This window comes from Acipenser ruthenus, chromosome 37 (genome assembly GCF_902713425.1).
Source record: "Acipenser ruthenus chromosome 37, fAciRut3.2 maternal haplotype, whole genome shotgun sequence".
In the NCBI taxonomy this organism is placed as follows: Eukaryota; Metazoa; Chordata; class Actinopteri; order Acipenseriformes; family Acipenseridae; genus Acipenser; species Acipenser ruthenus.
Genome location: NC_081225.1, coordinates 5679888 through 5698069, shown reverse-complemented (window position 1 = coordinate 5698069; position 18182 = coordinate 5679888).

The following is an 18182-nucleotide window of genomic DNA, read 5'->3' as shown; positions in this document are numbered from 1 at the left end:
GTAAAATGTAATTTTACAAAACACGTACTTTATCATACAAAAAAACAGATAGCAGTGTTTGATGAGGTCCTTTGGTCATGCACAGTACGCAAAGTAAGAATATACGAACGTAGGAAAGTTTACAAACGAGAGGAGGCCATTCAGCCCATCTTGCTCGTTTGGTTGTTAGTAGCTTTTTGAACCCAGAATCTCATCAAGCAGCTTCTTGAAGGATCCCAGGGTGTCAGCTTCAACAACATTAGGGGAGTTGGTTCCAGACCCTCACGATTCTCTGTGTAAAAAAAGTGCCTCCTATTTTCTGTTCTGAATGCCCCTTTATCTAATCTCCATTTGTGACCCCTGGTCCTTGTTTCTTTTTTCAGGTCAAAAAAAGTCCCCTGGGTCGACATTGTCAATACTTTTTAGAATTTTGAATGCTTGAATCAGATCGCCGCGTAGTCTTCTTTGTTCAAGACTGAATAGATTCAATTATTTTAGCCTGTCTGCATACAACATGCCTTTTAAACCCGGGATAATTCTGGTCGCTCTTCTTTGCACTCTTTCTAGAGCAGCAATATCCTTTTTGTAACGAGGTGACCAGAACTGAACACAATATTCTAGGTGAGGTCTTACTAATGCATTGTAAAGTTTTAACATTACTTCCCTTGATTTAAATTCAACACTTTTCACAATATATCCAAGCATCTTGTTGACCTTTTTTTATAGCTTCCCCACATTGTCTAGATGAAGACATTTCTGAGTCAACATAAACTCCTAGGTCTTTTTCATAGATTTCTTCTTCAATTTCAGTATCTCTCATATGATATTTATAATGTACATTGTTATTGCCTACGTGCAGCTGCAACAGTGTTTGCAACTCCCCCTATTTTTGTGTCGTCTGCAAATTTGATAAGTTTGCTTACTATACCAGAATCTAAATCATTAATGTAGATTAGGAATAGCAGAGTACCTAATACTGATCCCTGTGGTACACCACTGGTTACCTCGCTCCATTTTGAGGTTTCTCCTCTAATCAGTCTGTTTTCTACATGTTAACCACTCCCTAAGCCATGTGCATGCATTTCCCTGAATCCCTACTGCGTTCAGTTTGAGAATTAATCTTTTATGCGGGACTTTGTCAAAAGCTTTCTGGAAATCTAAATAAACCATGTTGTATGCTTTGCAATTTTCCATTGTCGATGTTGCATCCTCAAAAAAATCAAGCAAGTTAGTTAGACACGATCTCCCTTTCCTAAAACCATGCTGTCTGTCTCCCAGGATACTGTTACCATATAGGTAATTTTCCATTTTGGATCTTATTTTAGTTTCCATAAGTTTACATATAGGCTGTGTGGTCCAGTGGTTAAAGAAAAGGGCTTGTAACCAGGAGGTCCCCGGTTCAAATCCCACCTCAGCCACTGACTCATTGTTTGACCCTGAGCAAGTCATTTAACCTCCTTGTGCTCCGTCTTTTGGGTGAGACGTAATTGTAAGTGACTCTGCAGCTGATGCATAGTTCACACACCCTAGTCTCTGTAAGTTGCCTTGGACAAAGGTGTCTGCTAAATAAACAAATAATAATATGATAGAAGTCAGGCTTATTGGTCTATAGTTACCTGGTTCGGTTTTGTCTCCCTTTTTGTGGATCGGTATTACGTTTGCAATTTTCCAGTCTGTCGGTACAACCCCTGTGTTAAGAAACTGTTGCATGATCTTGGTTAGCGGTTTGTAAATAACTTCTTTCATTTCTTTGAGTACTATTGGGAGGATCTCATCTGGCCCAGGGGATTTGTTTATTTTAAGAGCCCCAAGTCCCTTTAACACTTCTGCCTCTGTTATCCTAAAGTTATTTAAAACTGGATAGGAGCAGGTCAACATGTGGGGCATGTGTCCAAATCCTCCTTTGTAAAAACCTTTGAAAGGCGCTATAGAAATAAATCTTGTATTGTATTGTAAAATAACAGAAATATTTCTGCAAAAGATCGCGCTGTTGTTATTCTTACTTGTATTTATGTTTTTCATTTTGTTTGATAATTCACTGTTTTTCAGGTAAGCACTTAAATATTTAGAAATATTTGTTGTATAAAAACTAGAGAAAATTATCAAATTTGAATGTGATGATGCAATTTTTTTTCTGTTTTAATAAATATTGTGTTTAATTGTGAAATATTTTGAAATGCTTATTTTTAGACCTTGAAATAAGCAATTCTTTACCGTGAAAAAAATACAGCCCTACCTATGAGTTAATACGTTATGAACTTGTAGGCTGTACCAGTCAGTGCTGAAAGTGTGCAAGTAGACAGATTTCAGAAACTTCGAAATCATTATCGAAGCACGTCTTGCAGTGTTTTTGAAGCATGTCAATTAGTTGGCCAACTCAAAGGCCACGCTATCTTTTTTTTTTTTTAATGCATGATGCATCATGATCATGAAAAGCATGCAGATCTCTCTGGTCAGAAAAAAAACATCATGAGCGCACCCATTAAATCAAAAGAAATACAGAGCTGCCCTTTATAAGGCTGTAGTCAGGAGCCATAGTTAAGAGACCGCTCTGTTTGTGTTCCGCCTTATAACGAGAATACTAGTGTTAGTGTAATGGCATTATGGGGCAAATGGGAGCCATGACCGTACCACCTTATAACCTGTTCCGCAGTATAACGGGCCACCTTATAAAGAGGAAGCACTGTAGCAACCATTACCATTACCTGTGTTCAACTTCATCCAGACACAACATTGCGCAAGGAGCTACATGCTGAGTGGCAGTAAAGGGTTTAACCTTCTGTGTGCCTTGCAGTAATCCATCAGATAGACAGAAGAGCCCTTTGGCACCCCAGTTTGTTTGTGTTCCCTAACAGTGTGGTTGCAGCTACAGGAACTCATACCCTCTCCTCCTTTCATTGCTCTCTGGCACTCTGAGTCTTACAGGCTACATGGAGCACTGTACAAGGTTACTAATTACATCTCTAGAGCTGAGAGAAGGAATGAGAAACACCTGCTATATGCAGAACATACTTTTATGTAGTTGGGCTTTCATGATTCATTCATTCATTCATTCATTCTGCACATTATCATCCCTGACATGTATTCTGTAATATATCAAAGTTGTATCCCCCTGTTTCATTCTGCATTGGTAATAAAGAGATTATGACTTTTAGGGTACCATTGCTCTCTTGAGATATCATGATGGTAAACAAAGGGTCTAAGTGGGGTTAATGGGTAATAATGGCTCCAATCCCATGCACTACAAACCAGCACAGTTTTTTTGTACACTGTGTTAGTTGCTGATTTGCTACAAAGTGTCCGTGGTAATGCAAGGGTAAATGTTGCTTATGATGTTCGCTGTCAGTGGCTTGATGGTTTATTATTTTGCATGAATAACCCTTTACGGAATATTTATGCAGTGCATTCTAGGTGTAGACCGGCTACTAATTTGACAGAGTCGAATAGCCCAACAAGTCCCCACTGTAAAAAAAAATATTAAGAAATCATGTATTTGATCATGTCTGGTACTCTCTTTGTGAACATACTGCTTCATAACACTTTGCTGTTTATGCATTATATTTTAAAACTGTTTCAATTTGTAATTAAACTATTAATGTTCTAAAATGTCATTTACATGATCATGGATTGCAACCGCAACTGGTACTTCTGTCCATCTGAAACCACATGCGTCACAATGACTCACAATCACGCAGCGTGCGATGAGTCGATTACTGGTTTCTGAGGTCGACTGTCACTTTACTATTTGTCTAGTCAACTATCTGCTGCTACCCCTGTTCATAGCTACTTTAATATTATAATATAGTAGATCCCGATATTAGTGTGTTACAGCCACCTGAAAAGTCTTTGAATCAGATAGCTTGTATGAGATGGCATATATCAGATAGCCTCTATGGAATGGAGGTGACATCACATTTAAATCAGCCATGCTGTTTCATTATTCTTATTTAGCTATATATTATAAAACATATAGTATATATACTGGTATGTTTTCCCCACTCAATATCAGAGCAGCCAGTAAGCCCACTCGTGGGTACCCACTCTGACATCTTGTGCAATGGATATCAGCTTGAAACGCGCAGCACCCTATATTATATTTTACATTAACAGCTCCTCAGCATATCAAGCCTAAAAAATGCAAAAGTAGAGCTTTACAAATAAGTACAAGGTTTTGTTTCAAACCCCAGTTACGACTCTCCATCTGAATCTGGCTGTGCTTTGCAGATATCACTATGCGGCAGCACTGTTACTTACGGATGATGTCACTGAGGGCGTGTGGATTTATGGAGGGGAAATGTCCATTGCAAATTGACTATTTATATCAGCCAAACCTAAACAAAGTTTCACAAAAAATGACCTTCTGTGGTGCAAAGTTTAAAGCACAAATGATTATATAAAAAAATGTAATTGTAATAAAAATGCTTCAAGAGTAGAAATGTATTTTCAGTTACTGTACTGTACATATAATAATAATAATAATTTTGGTAGTAGTGAGCGTGAGCCAAGGACTTTGTTTTGTTCAGTTTCTGCCTTCTGACTTCTCTTTGTTAATGTCTGTTTGATAAAAACAGTTTGTTTGGGCACCTATCTGCTCCGACTGTGATTGGATAAGTGTTGCACATGTTTAGCTTTTGCTATTGTTATTTGTCTGGGTCATCGCCAACATGGAGATTAAGTTAATTCATGAAAATTGGACATGTTCTTCTTTTCTCATCATTTAGGCCAGTTGCACAGCTGAATGAAAAGAGCCTTTGGTTCAGTTTGAGTGTACAGGGCATTGACTGAATGTTGTCTTGTGGATTTTCTTCTATGTTGTGCCGTCTTTCCCGCAGGATTTCAGTTTTGCATCACAAAGGGAAGGGGCTGCTACCACCCCATCCCAGCTCTCAAACACAATTAGAAGTGCTCCCCTGAGCTCTCCGCAACATGAGAGTGTATTCTTTGTAAGCCAGATCTACTAAAGGGAGGTGATTGATAATGTCATGAGTCAGATAATGTCTGATGAACTTGCTTGAAATATATTTGGTGGCAGAAATGACCATATTCATTTTCTTTCAAATAACAGAATTTATAAATGACAATATCATGCAAAGGACACAGTCATAAAAGAAGTCTGAAATAAATAACACACATCCTACTGTACAGAAGAGTGTTACTCTCCTTTCATTAATAGGTAATTTAATGGGGTATTTATTGGAATACATTTTTAATGTAGTATGGAACACATTATGCTTTATATAGTAGAATATTAGTTTAAAATTTGACAGATAAACTCAAACAAGAAAAACCCATGTACATCACAGCACTTTTTTGTAAATAACATGTTTCTGAAGAATGTTACTTGCAAGTTTCCTTGATCTATTCATTTCTGCTGTTCAGTTGATATAAACTCTTCAGTTGACATACCACTGCTGGTAATGGTAAAGATGTAATACTACAATGAGGATTTCAAGGTTTTGCGCTTGTTCAGAACTTTTATTTTGTTGCCAAACATAAAACGAAATATTTGTAACAAATGTGTGATGTGATGCTAATGCACAGGGCCCTCCAAGGTGCTTGACTTAACCATGGGCCACAGTGTTTAATCACATGGTTAGATCAAGCACAATGGAGTGCCTGGCAGGAAGAGGCTTGTGTGGCTTTCTGATACAATTCCAGGGCTGCATGAACACAAGCTTCAGTCAATGGCTTGAGCCTGCAGCAAAATGACTCCAAATTAGACAAACACAGCTGTAGACACTGAGAGCACTTCTTAACCCCTGTGCAAAAGAGGATTAATACCCTGCTTGAGCTTTTACGCATTATTCTTTCTGTGAGTGGGAGTCATGCAATACATCACACTTGCACTGCTAAGAGTTCTGACAATTACAGTTTTTAACACAATCAAGATGGTTTTGGTACTAATAGACTAATAGGTTATCGAGGTCCTTTTTTGTGAAAAGAAAACTGGTAGATAAAAAAAAAAAAACTAGCAATGTTACAAACTCCTCCGGCACAGGCTACCGAAAGAACAGTCTGGAATCCCTGGTGATACCCTCTGTATCGGCTGGTTATGCTTAATTACCCCAATATAGGAAAAAAAATCGTATTCCTTTTACTTGTAACCTTAAAAGTGCAGAAAAAATGTGAAGGGAACCATATTATTTATTGAACTGTAGATTGAACTATGTTGTTGTACTGTGTATTTTCTAAGTATCCTCCATATGGGATTCAAAAACAAATACAGAGACCTATATTTTTTTGGCAGTTTTGAAATAAAAAAAAATAAGCAGCGACACCCTTAAAGCACTCAGTCGAATACTTTGGTCTGTTTTAAATCAGGGTGATTACACCTCTGAGGTCTCTGTGTTGGAACTGGTGAGAGGTACTAATGCTGTCCACATTGCAGTGAATATGATTTTGAGAAGCAAAAAACTAATCTTGGTTAAAGATGAAAAATGGTTTCCTCCAGCTTTTAATCAACTGCTGTTTTTTTTGTAAGGAGTGGTGTGACTATTGCCAGCTAAAATACAAAGTGTAGAAAGCTTAAGAGACCGTGAATGAACTATCTTGTTGTTTGGTTCTAGTTTTGTGACATGAATGTCCTCCTCTTTATTTTTTCTATACAATTAAACAGAATACAAATAGATTGTTTTGTTTTTTGAGTTTATCTGCTTGCTAAATTTCCCATTTATAAGGTCCTGGCAAGTCAGCAGCAAGTCTCTGCTGTGGTAATGAAAATCTACCTTGAGGAAAAAAATTAATTCAATATGTAGAAACCATTTCAACTCAAATAAAGCAATATTATCTGTCACTGAAGCAAGACAGCAAGATACTGTAGAACCTTTACAGCAGCACAGGTCTGTGCAATATTCAAGGACTCTTATCCAGTCATAATACACACTGACACAATCGCTTCTGATTAATCACTTTGTGAAGGGCTGCACTGGCTTTCTTTTCACAATGTCAAGTCAGACAAGCATTGTGCTGTGTCAATTCATAGAAACAAATACAAAGCGGATACCGCCTTCCTCTGATAGAGGTGGGAAGTACAGACCCCTCCCATATGAGACCACTGGAAATCAGCATAAATCATTATAATATTGAAGCACTGAATAAAATAGGATAGGATACTTTCTTTTTATATCACATTGCCATCAGAAAGAATGAAAAAACATTATATGCGACAGGAACAGATTTGTCTGTATATGAGAAAGTAGCATAAAATTCTGTATATAGTTATTTAATACTATATAACATTTATATATATATATATATATATATATATATATATATATATATATATATATATATATATATATATATATACAGGTTATCACATGACTAAACATATATGTTGATATATGACCCAGTATTACTGTACATTTATGACAACACCTAATGTTTCATAATTATATTTCGTATATATGAAAATATATAAACTGACATACACATTTGTTAATATAAACTGTCATGTATATTCCTGTATTTTGATAAATATCTCAATAAAATTTGCTTGAGCATAGTGTACATAGTTTTTTCCAATGTGTACTCACCTGCCTCTGTGCTTGATAAATAGTAGACAAACCCGACATGTTTCTCAGCTCCAAAATATTACAAAAAAAAACAAAAAACTTGTTGACCTGACTTGAAGAAAATATTCAGTCTTTATTAAGACTTTGGAATCTAGGTGGGAAAGCTATATTTTAATGATGTAATATTTTTTATAATATTCAATTTGTATAACCTTAGACAATATATTTTACAGAAGATATCTCACAAACTGTGCCTGATTAGAATTATAGAACATTTCCTTACATATTAGTCACAAGGAGTTAGATTTATCAAGGTCTCCCTACGCCAACGTAATTTCTTGTGAAAAGAAAAAAAAAATGCTATAATGCCAGTACCTCGAAAGGCACATTTAAGAACCATGTCTTTGTTGGTTGTGCTGCTTCTCTCTTCACTAATAATAAAATGGTGCACTTTGGTGTAAAGACCTTGAGCCTGGCAAGGCGGGGAGCTGCGTCAATGTTTCTGCTGCAAAGGGAACAGGGTTTGGTTTCTGCGCAACAAACCTGTAAAGAAGATTAGGTTAGGAATACCATGAATATTATCAAGCATTCATCTAACTGCCCTCCATAAACAAGCAAATACTAGTAACACTGATAAATAAGTGGAAAGTTTTGATAGAAATGTTATTTTTGCAATCTCTTTGTCTAATGATCAGATGCTTTACTAGTTTAATGATCTAAAAAGCGGACGAATGCTGCCACCCTAACCCTAACCCTTCCCTTCGCAGACCTGATTTACCTGATATTATGATTGTATTTAGTGATATTAATACAGTGATTGATAAACCGCTAAACCATTAAAGGACTGTGGTATTCAGATCCGTCACCGCCCCGATCATTGCAACGACCCGTTGTGTTTTCTCAGGAGCGTCGTCTCCAGCCAGAGAGCTGCTAACTCAGTACTTGCAGGATTCTTTTCTTTTTAAACAATATCAGCTGAATAAATGCGGAATTGATAAGGAATAATTCCAAGTGGAATTCAATTAGAAATCACAATATAGGTATTTGAATTCCCACAACTTTTTGTAAAGCAGAATTCCCTCTACCCCTTTTGAACACAAAGCTTCCTTCTCTTTACTTTAAACCAATGTCTCTAATTTTAAACCCGCTTGTATTGACCTCTGATTCGGGCTGGTACAGTATTTCTGTTGACCTCGACTTGACAATCTCACCTCTAATGGTGAAGTGTGCATACAATTTTATCTGCAATCGTGGTGCAGCAACTTCCTCTCAAATTATAAAATACATTTAAAAAACATCCACACCTTTTAACAAGTCTCCCCTAGCTATACAGGCTCCAAGACAAAGACTGTCCTGTTTATTGAGCCTTTTACTGTGCAGTCTGTAATGAATGCTTAAAACATACATTTGAGGTATGCTATACCCAAAAACCATTAAATCATATAAAATAAAGCCCTTATTTTTTCTCCAGCCAAAATACTTAACTCTAAGTCTAAGATATCTTGTATGACATTGGATTAACAAAAGAAGAAAAATTAGAAATATAAGAATAATACAATAAACAAATTAAATTTTAACCCTGGTATACCCTCTGTCCTTTTCGGGGGAGCTCTGGTTTCGGAGGCTGGTATCGGTGATTCCTGAGCCAGGAGAGTGGGTTGTCTGCCGTGTGCGTCCATGCCCTGCTGGTGATGGTCTGGACTGAAGGCAGGCAAACCTTGGGATGTCTCCTTACACCCTTCCAGAGCTGCCTGTAGGGAGCTCTCTCTTCCTGGGGGGTTGAGCCAGTTGGGTCCGCACTTTATAAATATTAATACACTGCTCCTGTGGGTCCACGGCAGGAACACTTTAATTTAATTAGGGGAAATGGCTTTATCCACTTAATGGGTTTTTATTAGTGCCTGCCTCAAACTGTTTCATTAGCTAAAGTGCTGCTATAATTTACAGGAGACAGGGGAGTTTGGCAGGCGTGGCCTTGCCCTATACAGCAGAGCCCATATAGGGGAGTCTGGAGGTCTGGCGGCTCAGTTAAATCCCTGTGTAGGGGGTCTGGAGGCCCAGGCAGCTCAGTTAAATCCCTGTGTAGGGGAGTCTGGAGGCCTGGCGGCTCAGTTAAAGCCCTGTGTAGGGGGTCTGGAGGCATGGCGGCTCAGTTAAATCTCTGTGTAGGGGGTCTGGAGGCATGGCGGCTCAGTTAAATCCCTGTGTAGGGGGTCTGGAGGACCAGGCGGCTCAGTTAAATCCCTGTGTAGGGGGTCTGGAGGCCCAGGCGGCTCAGTTAAATCCCTGTGTAGGGGGTCTGGAGGCCCAGGCAGCTCAGTTAAATCCATGTGTAGGGGGTCTGGAGGCCCAGGCGGCTCAGTTAAATCCCTGTGTAGGGGGTCTGGAGGCCCAGGCGGCTCAGTTAAATCCCTGTGTAGGGGGTCTGGAGGCCCAGGCGGCTCAGTTAAATCCCTGTGTAGGGGGTCTGGAGGCCCAGGCGGCTCAGTTAAATCCCTGTGTAGGGGGTCTGGAGGCCCTGACGGCTCAGTTAAATCCCTGTGTAGGGGGTCTGGAGGCCAGGCGGCTCAGTTAAATCCCAGTGTAGGGGGTCTGGAGGCCCAGGCGGCTCAGTTAAATCCCTGTGTAGGGGGTCTGGAGGCCCAGGCGGCTCAGTTAAATCCCTGTGTAGGGCGTCTGGAGGCCCAGGCAGCTCAGTTAAATCCCTGTGTAGGGGGTCTGGAGGCCCAGGCAGCTCAGTTAAATCCCTGTGTAGGGGGTCTGGAGGCCCAGGCGGCTCAGTTAAATCCCTGTGTAGGGGGTCTGGAGGCCCAGGCGGCTCAGTTAAATCCCTGTGTAGGGGGTCTGGAGGCCCAGGCGGCTCAGTTAAATCCCTGTGTAGGGGGTCTGGAGGCCCAGGCGGCTCAGTTAAATCCCTGTGTAGGGGGTCTGGAGGCCCAGGCGGCTCAGTTAAATCCCTGTGTAGGGGGTCTGGAGGCCCTGACGGCTCAGTTAAATCCCTGTGTAGGGGGTCTGGAGGCCAGGCGGCTCAGTTAAATCCCTGTGTAGGGGGTCTGGAGGCCCAGGCGGCTCATTTAAATCCCTGTGTAGGGGGTCTGGAGGCCCAGGCGGCTCAGTTAAATCCCTGTGTAGGGCGTCTGGAGGCCCAGGCAGCTCAGTTAAATCCCTGTGTAGGGGGTCTGGAGGCCCAGGCGGCTCAGTTAAATCCCTGTGTAGGGCGTCTGGAGGCCCAGGCAGCTCAGTTAAATCCCTGTGTAGGGGGTCTGGAGGACCAGGCGGCTCAGTTAAATCCCTGTGTAGGGGGTATGGAGGCCCAGGCGGCTCAGTTAAATCCCTGTGTAGGGGGTCTGGAGGCCCAGGCAGCTCAGTTAAATCCCTGTGTAGGGGGTCTGGATGCCCTGGCGGCTCAGTTAAATCCCTGTGTAGGGGGTCTGGATGCCCTGGCGGCTCAGTTAAATCCCTGTGTAGGGGGTCTGGAGGCCCAGGCAGCTCAGTTAAATCCCTGTGTAGGGGGTCTGGAGGCCCAGGCGGCTCAGTTAAATCCCTGTGTAGGGGGTCTGGAGGCCCAGGCGGCTCAGTTAAATCCCTGTGTAGGGGGTCTGGAGGCCCAGGCGGCTCAGTTAAATCCCTGTGTAGGGGGTCTGGAGGCCCAGGCGGCTCAGTTAAATCCCTGTGTAGGGGGTCTGGAGGCCCAGGCGGCTCAGTTAAATCCCTGTGTAGGGGGTCTGGAGGCCCTGACGGCTCAGTTAAATCCCTGTGTAGGGGGTCTGGAGGCCAGGCGGCTCAGTTAAATCCCTGTGTAGGGGGTCTGGAGGCCCAGGCGGCTCAGTTAAATCCCTGTGTAGGGGGTCTGGAGGCCCAGGCGGCTCAGTTAAATCCCTGTGTAGGGGGTCTGGAGGCCCAGGCGGCTCAGTTAAATCCCTGTGTAAGGGGTCTGGAGGCCCAGGCAGCTCAGTTAAATCCCTGTGTAGGGGTCTGGAGGCCCAGGCGGCTCAGTTAAATCCCTGTGTAGGGGGTCTGGAGGCCTGACGGCTCAGTTAAATCCCTGTGTAGGGGGTCTGGAGGCCCAGGCGGCTCAGTTAAATCCCTGTGTAGGGGTCTGGAGGCCCAGGCGGCTCAGTTAAATCCCTGTGTAAGGGGTCTGGAGGCCCAGGCAGCTCAGTTAAATCCCTGTGTAGGGGTCTGGAGGCCCAGGCGGCTCAGTTAAATCCCTGTGTAGGGGGTCTGGAGGCCTGACGGCTCAGTTAAATCCCTGTGTAGGGGGTCTGGAGGCCCAGGCGGCTCAGTTAAATCCCTGTGTAGGGGTCTGGAGGCCCAGGCGGCTCAGTTAAATCCCTGTGTAGGGGGTCTGGAGGCCCAGGCGGCTCAGTTAAATCTGCCCAGCAGGCCCTGTTTCAGAAATTTCACAATTACTCTTTAAGCTGATCAGTTCCCTTATAAAAGTTTGCAATGGTAAATTTGAACAGTAACAGTTGGAAGTAGTGGACTAGTTGAATAGTAAAATGATAGTAGATGTCAGAAACCGGTAGCTGACTAATCGCACATCCCGTGATTGTGAAGTAATCATGAATCGTGCTGTTTCAGATGGATGGAAGTGCAGTTACAGTTGCAATCCATTAACATGTAAATTACATTTTAAAACATTAGTGATTAGTTCCAAGCAGTTTTAAAATACTGTGCACAAACAGCAAAGTTTTACAAAGCATGATGTTCACAAATAGAGCCATAGACATAGCAGCGACTAGTCAACCTATTCAACTATTCTTATCTTAACTATTAGACTCCCCCTAGTAACAGTTTCCTATCCTTTTCTCACACTAATGTTATGGATTTACCAGGGATTTTAACATGACGTATTGTATGGTAAAAGTAAAAGAAACATTCTCAATGTCTTCAATGGCCACTGTAATATAAAACGTTTCACAAAGAATTAAAAAGTTTATTTTAGTATTACTATGTTTAGTTTCGGATGAGGTGCTTTACCAGAACTATCCATTCTTGCTGATTAAAGTTTAGTGTGATGAATTTGCACAGTGTATTTGCAGTTTCATGTTCTTATACCATACATTTACAGTACGTTAACATATCTGTGCTATCATGCTTTATGTTTTTACCGTGGTACACCACAGTAAGTGTTTATTAATGCTATCCAACATTGTTTTCTAAACTCTTTTTTAGGGCCCTCATTAAAGTGAAATAGTATTTTTATGCACTGATCGTGTCTGTCCATTAACATGCCATTTCCTTTCTTTTAGGATTGCCTATATCAAGACAAATGAGTGAAACTTGGCATATCAAACCATACCATTGTAAAAGCATACCAAAGTGTAATAAAGCATAGTGAACGCATGATAAAGCATAGGCAAGCAATGTAAAGCCCAGAGAGGTGTGGTAAAGCAAATTTAAAACCATGGTAAACGATGGTCAATGTATAGTATAACCATGGGAAAGGCATGGGAAAACAGCAAAATGACCATGCATGGAATAGTAGACCAGGGTTTCCCAAGCCTGGTCCTGGGGACCCCCTGTGTCTGCTGGTTTTCATTCCAACCGAGCTCTCAATTACTTAACTAATTGAACTGATAATTTGCTTAATTAGAACTTTTTACTTGTTTTCAGCTCTTAAACAGTTGCATAGTTCAAGTTATTTATAACATGTTCTAGCTAACTTGAAATCTGCGACTGTTTAAGAGCTGAAAACAAGTAAAAGGGTCAAATTAAGCAAATGATCAGCAGACACAGGGGGTCCCCAGGACCAGGATTGGGAAACCCTGGAATAGACATAATGTGCAGTACAAGCTCAGCGCTACTGTGTGTAGGAATTCATTTACTCCAATAGAGATTGCAATGGTGATTCATGAGCTGCTTCTGCTGCATCAAGACAAAAGCCAGTCAATTGAAAGCGCCTAAACTGTACTGTGAAATCCTAGAGCTGATTAACTGTTGTCATCAGTGGAATTTAGTACTGCAGTAAATTTAACTCTGCTTCTGTAAAACTCTGCTGGAACTTTTACATTATAAACCAGCCAGGAAGCCAACACAGGCGTGTTCCATATCAGTGCATTTACAACGTTTTTAACATGCTTAATATATATAGGATTTGTCTCTGTTTTTAATATGCTTTACGATACTTAATATGCTAAGCTTTTATCGTGGTATGCTGAAAAAACTTTTCTAAGGGAAAACTACTGTTGGTAACCATAAGACCAGCTTGGATCAGCACCATTTGAAGCAGTACAGTTTCATAGTATATTTGTATATTTTATTTATAACATGTTCTAGCTAACTTGAAATCTGCAACTTTTTATAGAGTTGAAAACAAGTAAAAATATACATTTTAGGCATCCTAAAAGAAAGCAAGCATAACATATTACATTCTCAACTCAATTCATCAAGCAGACAGGGTTACGCAGAAAATCCCTTTTCTTGTTAGTGATAAAGCCTTGTTTTTCATAACCTCTGAATCTAGTAGCAACATCCATCCCCCATCCCTCCTACTATGCACTGGACTTGCCTGACCAAAGCACCATGTTAATGGATCTTCAGCTGATGCATTATCCTTGCACTACTGAACCACTAACATGTCATTGTAGATGTAACTTGTTGTAATCCTACATTGCTGCATCCTAGTTCATATTGTATTTTAGTAGTATTACTGCACTTACTGTAAACTATACTGTATTTAAATATTACACTTGCATTGTAACCCTGTACTGCCCTGTAACACCTATAAGTCACCTTGGATAAAGGCATCTGCCAAATAAATAAATAATAAAAAATAAATAATAATTTAGTCACAAATAGATAAGCACTGGGACAGACAAATAGACAGCCTTTACTTACAAAGCTATTACTTAAACAGACACAGGTACCGACATGGTACCACGAGCTTACCAGTGTGCATTACCATATCTGCCATCGGGACTGTATATCTCAATCCCTAGAGACGTATCTGACATTTACCAGTATATTGTTATAAGTTGTTAGCATCCTGAATCCACAACAAATAAAGTAGTTCAACAGGAGTACTTCTATTACATGACATCTATATGAGTGCAGACAAAAAATAACCTTGTGCAGTGTCATCCATGAGCAACTCAGGAAGAATGCAGGGCCTATCTGTACTGCATGCTGTGTTAAGTTGACCAGTTTTTATTGAAAAGTAAGAAATACATTGCTGTATCTTTTTGCCCCATCTGAACTTGTATAGAATCGAATGAACTTTAAAACCAATCATTTATAGCTCTGATATTTGAAGGTTTGGGGAAATTGTTAAAATGTTCATATAACTGATCGGTTTGGGACACTTGAATTATTCTACTTGAAGTCAGCCTTACTGTACAATAGCCTGAGGTTTTCCAGCATGCAGTTCTCATCGTGGAAGATCCAACATGTGTGTGTGGCTGTGTAAGATACTGGTAAGTATATGGATCTTGTTAATGACACTCAGTCAAGCTCCTCTATTAGCCTCTGAGACTCTCCCTTAGGGAGTAAGTAGAAAGCTGCATGCATTTCAAACAGTTCGGCCCCCACTCCCAATCACAATCAATAAATCTGACTGATCTGAAGAGGAAATGTTCATCTAGAGGACAGGTCTCTCCGAAAGCAGCGTTCACTGCAAGTACAGATACTGGGACAGAATTGAAATCATTCTCAAAATGTGACGAGTTAGATACTGTAAACCTGCATCTGATTAATTGAGACAGCATTTTTTTTAGCTTAAATTACCTCCACCAAAATAATGCAATATGGTTTTTGAATTCATATTGAATTATTTTACATTCTTTGAGTTATTATTTTTCAATTGAAAATTGTATTAGTTTGGAATAAGCTATCATTTGTAAAAATATGTAAATGCCTTTTTTGACATCAGGATCTTTTTTATATATATTAAAAATGTATTGAAAATAAATGAGTACTTTATAACATTCCTCTGTTATTATTTGCCATGCTTACAGTATATTCCAGCAATCACTTGAAAAGACAAATTGATGTGGGGAAGCATATTAGCGTTGCCCTGTGCACTGAATCTCATAGGTAAAGGATTGTCACAAAGCCTGTGTAACACTGATTTTTCAGAAGGAATAATTGTCTATTCAGCAGATTGGGGTCGTTCGTCTTTCGTAGGAAATGGATACGAGTTTGGGGCAGCATCACTTTTGTGAGATGATTTTCTTATTAAATCATTGACATATAGAGTGTATGATTATCTATTCAGGGATGCCAAGCTGTTTATTAGGTAAGTGGTCTGATTTTGATAAAATGGACAACCAAATGGACAACCAATTGAAGTCCAATACATTCATCTTTGAAAAGTAGTTACTACTTTAACTAATTAGATAAATGAAACAACAGATTTCACAGCGTGCTGCAGTGCAGTGTGGTGTTGTAGGTGTGCTTTAATTTGTAATCTTATGCATGAGGTTGGAACAAAAAATAAGGGGACCCTTTTGACTGCTGCACACCCTGGCACTAATAATTTATTGATCAGGAAATTCGAGTTTAAAAAAACTTTTGAATAAAACACACAAAAATATATTGGGTTTCATTCTCAGGGTAGAATGACTACTAAGTTGAGTCCAATTTTAACTAGTCACCACTTCAAAAAAAATATTGATAAATCATGTATTTGATCATGGCTGGTGCTCTATTTGTGAACATACTGCTTTGTAACGCTGTTTATGCATTATATTTAAAAACTGCTTGGAATTAAAAAAAAAAAAACTATTAATGTTCTAAAATGTCATTTATATGTTACTTGCTTATTCCATCCATTTTAAACCATTTCATTTCAAGCTGAATACAATAAAAATATCAACATTGTTATTTAGTATACACTTTAAACACAAAAGCATGACTGTTTTTGTAAAGTTTGTAGTTTTGCTCGTAGTAAAATGCTGCTCTTCTGCTGCTTTTAAATTGAAGTGTGTTGTTCGTTTCAGAGGGTTAGGGTTAAAGTGTATTGTTCGTTTCAGAGGGTTAGGGTTAGGGTTGAAGTGTGCAGTTCGTTTCAGAGGGTTAGGGTTGAAGTGTGCTGTTCGTTTCAGAGGGTTAGGGTTAGGGTTGAAGTGTGTGGTTCGTTTCAGAGGGTTAGGGTTAGGGTTAAAGTGGCAGGGGAATACTTTTGAGAACCACTGTATGCTACAGTACACTATACTGTTATACAAACATTGACTGGAGTTGAGCTGGCAAATGTTGAAGAAGTGACAGACAGTAGGCACTTTTTTTGTCAGTTTTTCAACTCAGGAGGAACAGTTTTCCACTAAGCTCTTATTTATTAAACTCTCATTCAAAATGATTCATCCAGCTGAACTGCCTGTGATGCTGTGGCTGGCCCCCCATTTCAGGGGAAGTCAGAGAGGCACTATTGACTTCAACTACAGACCTCTTTTTCTGTTTGTTTTTTTTAACCATTTCTAGTCATGTGACCCTGCAATGGTGGCATTAGTTTTAAAGGGTTTGTTAAAGTATACTGCAGAGCTGGTGGAGCAGAGCTGAGTTAGTGTCACAGGCAGCCCGATAGCAGTCCACAGCCAGCAGTGAATTTATATGAAAGCAGAAATAACTGTGTGGCGACAAACATTGGGATGAATTCAGTTCTGAAGCAACGGAACCTACCAAATAATGCACTGCCTAACCAGTGAGCTTGTTGTTTTTTTTGTTTTGAATGTGCTGCTCCAATGAGTTAGAGTGAGTCTGTCCTTAGATCAATTCCTGGAACTGTACTGGCGCTCTTTTTCGGTAGTAGTTCTTGATATCTTTGGATACCAACAGTACAGTCATTGTGGAGCGGCTTCTCAAACCTCCGAGAGATGACACTGAAAGCAATAGTATTTCTACTTGTACAAACAACCTGTCTCACTAAAGGGATTTAAAGTAAAACAAAATCAGGTGGGGGTCCTGTCAGGAAAGCTACTATCAGTGGGACCTTGAGCCAAGGCAGTCTGAATCCCTGGGGTTAAGTATGTTCTCTGGCCAGTCCAAGATGTCAAATATATGATCTCTCTTTTTCACAGCCATATTTAGGCAAAACAACCTGTATGTTGAATAAACTACTGAACAAGCAAGGTGAATTGATATTTCGGATCAGTACTGTACGAATGAACTACTGGAAAAGTTAAACCTCATTATTAAAGCAAGCACTGAGCGAATGTATTGAGCGTGTCCCAAGTGACAGCTGAAATGCCTGGTTTGCATTCAAACTGCTTTCACAACTGCATGCAGCTCTACATTCTATTTACTAATTAAAGTATGTGTCATAGCCTGAGAAACTAATACATTCCTTCCATAATTTGTGCAAGTGGTTAATGTGCAGCTTGTCAAGCTTTTTGCGCACTCTCAAACACCATCTCTCCAAAAAACAACATAGTTGAAACTATGGCACAGTGGTTATTTTTTTATTTATTTTTTTAAAATTTAGTAGTCGCCAATAATTGTATCTTTTTCTCCCAATTTAAAAATAGCCAATTATTTTTAGGCTCAGCTCACTGCTACCACCCCCGCGCTGACTCCGGAGAGGTGAAGACGAACACGCGCTGTCCTCCGAAGCGTGTGCCGTCAGCCGACCGCTTCTTTTCACACTGCAGACCCAACGTGCAGCCACCGCAGAGCTACAGCGTTGGAGGACAATGCCTCTCTGGGCAGCTTACAGGCAGGCCCGCAGGCGCCCGGCCAGACTATAGGGGTCGC